Source organism: Prionailurus viverrinus, unplaced genomic scaffold (assembly GCF_022837055.1).
Source record: "Prionailurus viverrinus isolate Anna unplaced genomic scaffold, UM_Priviv_1.0 scaffold_70, whole genome shotgun sequence".
Taxonomy (NCBI): Eukaryota; Metazoa; Chordata; class Mammalia; order Carnivora; family Felidae; genus Prionailurus; species Prionailurus viverrinus.
Genome location: NW_025927632.1, coordinates 512,385 through 517,939, shown reverse-complemented (window position 1 = coordinate 517,939; position 5,555 = coordinate 512,385).

Sequence of the window (5,555 nt, the reverse complement as noted above, 5' to 3'; positions counted from 1 at the left end):
GCACCCTCCAGTGAACACAGTGCCCACGGCACTACACCATCCAGTGAACAAAGTGCCTGCAGCACTGCACGGTGCAGTGAACCCAGTTCCCGCTTCTATGCAGCCTGCAGTGAACACAGTGCCTGCAGCACTGCAGCCTCCAGTGAACCCAGATCCCACGGCCCTGGAGTCTCCAGTGAACCCACTTCCCGCAGCACTGCACCCGCCAGTGAATGCAGTGCATGGCGCACTGTAGCCTCCTGTATACCCTCTGACCACGGCACTGCACCATGCAGTGAAACCAGTTCCAGCTTGTATGCAGCCTCCAGTGAACACATGCCCATAGCACTGCAACCTCCAGTGAACCCAGTTCCGGCGGCACTGCCCCCTCCAATGAAACCAATGCCTGCGACACAGCCCCTCCAGTGACCACAGTGTCCGTGGCACTGCACCCTCCAGTGAAACCAGTGTCCGCGACACTGCACCCTCCCGGGAACCCAGCGCCCAGGGCACTACAGCATCCAGTGAACTAAGTGCATGCGGCACTGCAGCCTGCTATGAACCCAGTGCCCAAGGCTCTACAGCCTCCAGTGAAGCCAGGGCCTGCCGTATAGGAATCTCCACTGAACCATGGGTCGGCGGCACTGCAGCCCCCAGTAAAGCCAGTGCCCACGGAATTGAGGCCTCAAGGGAAACCCGTGCCCACAGCACAGCAGCCTCCAGTTATCCCAGTGATCCGTGCACTTCAGTCTGCAGTGAACCCAGTGTCCACAGCCCTGCACCCTGCAGTGAACCCCGTTCCCACTGCACTGCAGGTTCCAAGGATCCCAGTGCCCATGGCACTTCAGCCTCCAGTGAACAAAGTGCCTGGGGCAATGCACCCTCCAGTGAACCCAATGCCCGAGGCACTGCAACCTGCAGTGAACCCAGGGCCTGCGGGTCTCTACACTCCAGTAAAGCCAGTGTCCCTGGCACGGCACCCTCCAGTTAACCCAGTGCCCAGGGCACTACACCATCCAGTGAACAAAGGGCCGGCGGCTCTGCAGGCTCCATTGAAGCCAGTGCCCGCCGTAATGCACTCTCCATTGAACCTTGGGTCCGCGGCACGGCAGCCACCAGTAAAACCAGTGCCCGCAGCATTGCAGCCTCCAGTGAAACACGTGCCAACTGCACTGCAGCCTCCAGTTATCCCAGTGATCCTTGCACTGCAGTCTGGAGTGAACCCAGTGCTCACAGCCCTGCACCCTGCAGTAAACCCAGTTCTGACTGCACTGCAGGTTCCAGGGATCCCAATGCATATGGCACTGCAGCCTCCAGTGAACAACGTGCCTGCGGTAATGCACCCTCCAGGGAACCCAGTTCCCGCGGCAGTGAAGCCTGCAGTGAACCCAGGGCCTGCGTGTCTCTACCCTCCAGTGAAGCCAATATCCCTGGCACTCCACCGTCCAGTGAAGCCAGTGCCCGCGATCGTGCACCTTCCAGTGAACCCAGTTCCCACAGCACTGCCCCCTGCAGTGAATCCAGTGGCACAACACTGCACCCTGCAGTGAACCCAGTGCCTACGGATCTCTACCCTCCAGTGAAGCCAGTATCCCAGGCAGTGCATGCTCCAGTGAAGCCAGTTTTCGCGGAACTGCACCTTCCAGTGAACCAAGTGTCCATGCCAATGCAAACTCAAGTGAAGCATGTGCCCGCAGCACTGCACCTTCCAGTGAACCAAGTGTCCGTGCCACTGCAGGTCAAGTGAAGCCAGTGCCCGCGGCACAGCACACTCTAGTAATGCCAGTGTCCGCGGCACTGCAACTTCCAGTGAAGCCAGTTCCCGCTGCACTGGAGCCTCCAGTGAACCCAGTGATCGCTGCAGTGGAGCCCCCAATGAACCCAGTGACCGCGGCACTGCAGGCAACACTGAAACGAGTTCAGGCGGCAAGCAGCCTGCAGTGAACCCAGTGCCCACGGCACTGCAGCCTCCAGCGAATCCAGTTCCCAGGGCACTACACCATCCAGTGAACAAAGTGCCCGTGGCACTGCAGCCTGCTATGGACCCTGTGCCCGCGGATCTGCAGCCTCCACTAAAGCCAGTGTCCACCGTACCACACTCTCGAGTGAACCTAGGGTCGGCGACACTGCGGCCCCCAGTAAAGCCAGTGTCTGCGGCATTGCAGCGTCCAGTGAAACCCGTGCTCACTGCACTGGAGCCTCAAGTTATCCCAGTGATCCGTGCACTGCAGTCTGCAGTGAACGCAGTGCCCACAACACTGTACCCTGCAGTGAACCCAGTTCCGAGTGCACTACAGGTTCCAGGGATCCCAGTGCGCAGGGCACTTCAGCCTCCGGTGAACAAAGTGCCCGCAGCAATGCACCCTCCAGGAAACCCTTTGACCCAGGCACTGCAGCCTGCAGTGAACCCAGGGCCTGCGGGTCTCTACCCTCCAGTGAAGCCAGTGAGACTGGCACTGCACCCTCCAGTGAAGCCAGTGCCGGCGGCACTGCACCCTCCAGTGAACCCAGTGCCCACGGCACTACACCATCCGTGAACACAGTGCCTGCGACACTGCAGCCTGCAATGAACACAGTGCCCACGGCTCTGCAGCCTCCAGTGAAGCCAGTGACTGCCATAATGCATTCTCCATTGAACCTTGGGTCCGTGGCACTGCAGCCACCAGTAAAGCCAGTGCCCGTGGCATTGCGGCCTCAAGTGAAACCCGTGCCCACAGCATTGCAGCCTCCATTTATCCCAGTGATCCATGCACTGCAGTCTGCAATGAACCCAGTGCCCACAGCACTGCACCCTGCAGTGAACCCAGTTCCCACTGCACTGCAGATTCCAAGGATCCCAGGGCCCATGGCACTTCATCCTCCAGTGAACAAAGTGCCTGGGGCAATGCACCCTCCAGTGAACCCAGTGCCGGCAGCAGTGCAGCATGTAGTGAACCCAGGGCCTGCGGGTCTCTACCCTCCAGTAAAGCCAGTGTCCCCGGCACTGCACCATCCAGTGAATCCAGTGCCCAAGGCACTACACCATCCCAGGAACAAAGTGCCTGCAACACTGCAGCTTGCTATGAACTCAGTGCCCAAGGATCTGCAGCCTCCATTAATGCCAGTGCCTGCCATACTGCACTCTGTAGTGAACGTTGTGTCCGAGGCACGCAGCCGCCAGTAAAGCCAGTGCCCGCAGAATTGCAGCCTGTAGTGGAACACATTCCAACTGCACAGCACTCCAGTTATCCCAGTGATCGGTGCACTGCAGTCTGCAGTGAACGCAGTGCCCACAGCCCTGCACCCTGCAGTGAACCCAGTTCTGACTGCAGTGAAGGTTCCAGGGATCCCAGCGCATATGTCACTGCAGCCTCCAGTGAACAAAGTGCCCACGGCAATGCACCCTCCAGTGAACCCAGTTCCCGTGGCAGGGAAGCCTGCAGTGAACCCTGGGCCTGCGTGTCTCTACCATCCAGTAAGCCAGTGTCCCTGGCACTGCCCCGTCCAATGAAGCCAGTGCCACGGCACTGCACCCTCCAGTGAACACAGTGCCCGCGGCACTGCACCCTGCAGTGAACCCAGTGGCACAGCACTGCAGCCTGCAGTGAACCCAGTGCCTACGGATCTCTACCCTCCAGTGAAGCCAATGTCCCTGGCACTGCACGCTCCAGTGAAGCCAATGCCCACAGAACTGCACCTTCCAGTGAACCAAGTGTCCGCGCCAATGCAGGCTCAAGTGAAGCCTGTGCCCGCAGCACTGCACCCTCCTGTGAACCAAGTGTCCGTGCCACTGCACCTTCCAGTGAACCCAGTGCCCACGGCACTACACCATCCAGTGAACAAAGTGCCAGCAGCACTACACCATGCAATGAACCCAGTTCCCGCTTCTATGCAGCCTCAAGTAAACCAATTGCCTGCAGCACTGCAGCCTCCAGTGAACACACTGAACGTGGCACTAAACCCTACATTGAAACAGTGCCTCCTTGGGGCGCCTGGGTGGTGCAGTCGGTTAAGCGTCCACTTCAACCAGGTCACGATCTCGCGGTCTGTGAGTTCGAGTCCCGCGTCAGGCTCTGGGCTGATGGCTCAGAGCCTGGAGCCTGTTTCTGATTCTGTGTCTCCCTCTCTTTCTGCCCCTCCCCTGTTCATGCTCTGTCTCTGTCCCAAAAATAAATAAACGTTGAGAAAAAAGTTAAAAAAAAAAAACAGTGGCTCCGCCCTGCACACTCCAGTGAAACCATTGCCCATGGAACTGCACCATGCAGTGAACCCAGTTCCCACTTCTATGCAGCCTGCAGTGAACACAGTGCCTGCAGCACTGCAGCCTCCAGTGAACCCAGATACCACGGCACTGGAGCCTCCAGTGAACCCACTTCCCGCAGCACTGCACCCGCCAGTGAATGCAGTGCATGCCGCACTGTAGCCTCCTGTATACCCAGTGCCCGCGGCACTGCACCATGCAGTGAACCCAGTCCCAGCTTCTATGCAGCCTCCAGTGAACACACTGCCCTTAGCACTGCAGACTCCAGTGAACCCAGATCCGGCGGCACTGCCCCCTCCAGGGAACCCAATGCCTGCGACACTGCCCCCTCCAGTGAACACAATGTCCACAGCCCTGCACCCTTGAGGGAACCCAGTGCTCAGGGCACTACAGCATCCAGTGAACAAAGTGCCAGCAGCACTGCAGCCTGCTATGAACCCAGTGCCCACGACACCGAAGCTTCCAGTGAAGCCAGTGCCTGCCATACTGCATTCTCCATTGAACCTTCGGTCCGCAGCACTGTGGCGGCCAGTAAAGCCAGTGCCCATGGCATTGCAGCGTCCAGGGAAACCCCTGCCCACTGAACTGGAGCCTCCAGTTATCCCAGTGATCCGTTCACTGCAGTCTGCAGTGAACCCAGTGCCCAAAGCACTGCTCCCTGCAGTGAACCCAGTTCCGACTGTACTGCAGGTTCCAGGGATCCCTGTCCCCATGACACAGCAGCCTCCAGTGAACAAAGTGCCCGCGGGAATGCACCCTCCAGTGAACCGAGTGAATGCGGCACTGCAGCCTGCAGTGAAACCTGGGCCTGTGGGTCTCAACCCTCCAGTGAAGCCAGTGCCCGCGGCACTGCACCCTCCAGTGAAGCCAGTGCCCGCGGCACTGCACCCTCCAGTGAAGCCAGTGCCCTTGGCACTGCACCCTGCAGTGAAGCCAGTGCACACAGCACTACACCATCCCATGGACAAAGTTCCTGCCACGCTGCAGCCTGCTATGAACACAGTGCCCGCTGCTCTGCAGCCTCCATTGAAGTCAGTGCCCGCCGTACTGCACTCTCCATTGAACCTTGGGTCCCCGGCACTGCAGCCGCCACTAAAGCCAGTACCTGCGGCATTGCAGCCTCACGTGAAACACGTGCCAGAGCAATGCAGCCTCCAGTTTCCCAGTGATCCGTGCACTGCAGTTGCAGTGAACCCAGTGCCCACAGCACTGCACCCTGCAGTGAACCTCGTTCTGACTGCACTGCAGGTTCCCAAGATCGCAGTTCCCATGGCACTTCAACCTCCAGTGAATAAAGTGCCTCCGGCAATGCACCCTCCAGTGACCCCAGTGCCCG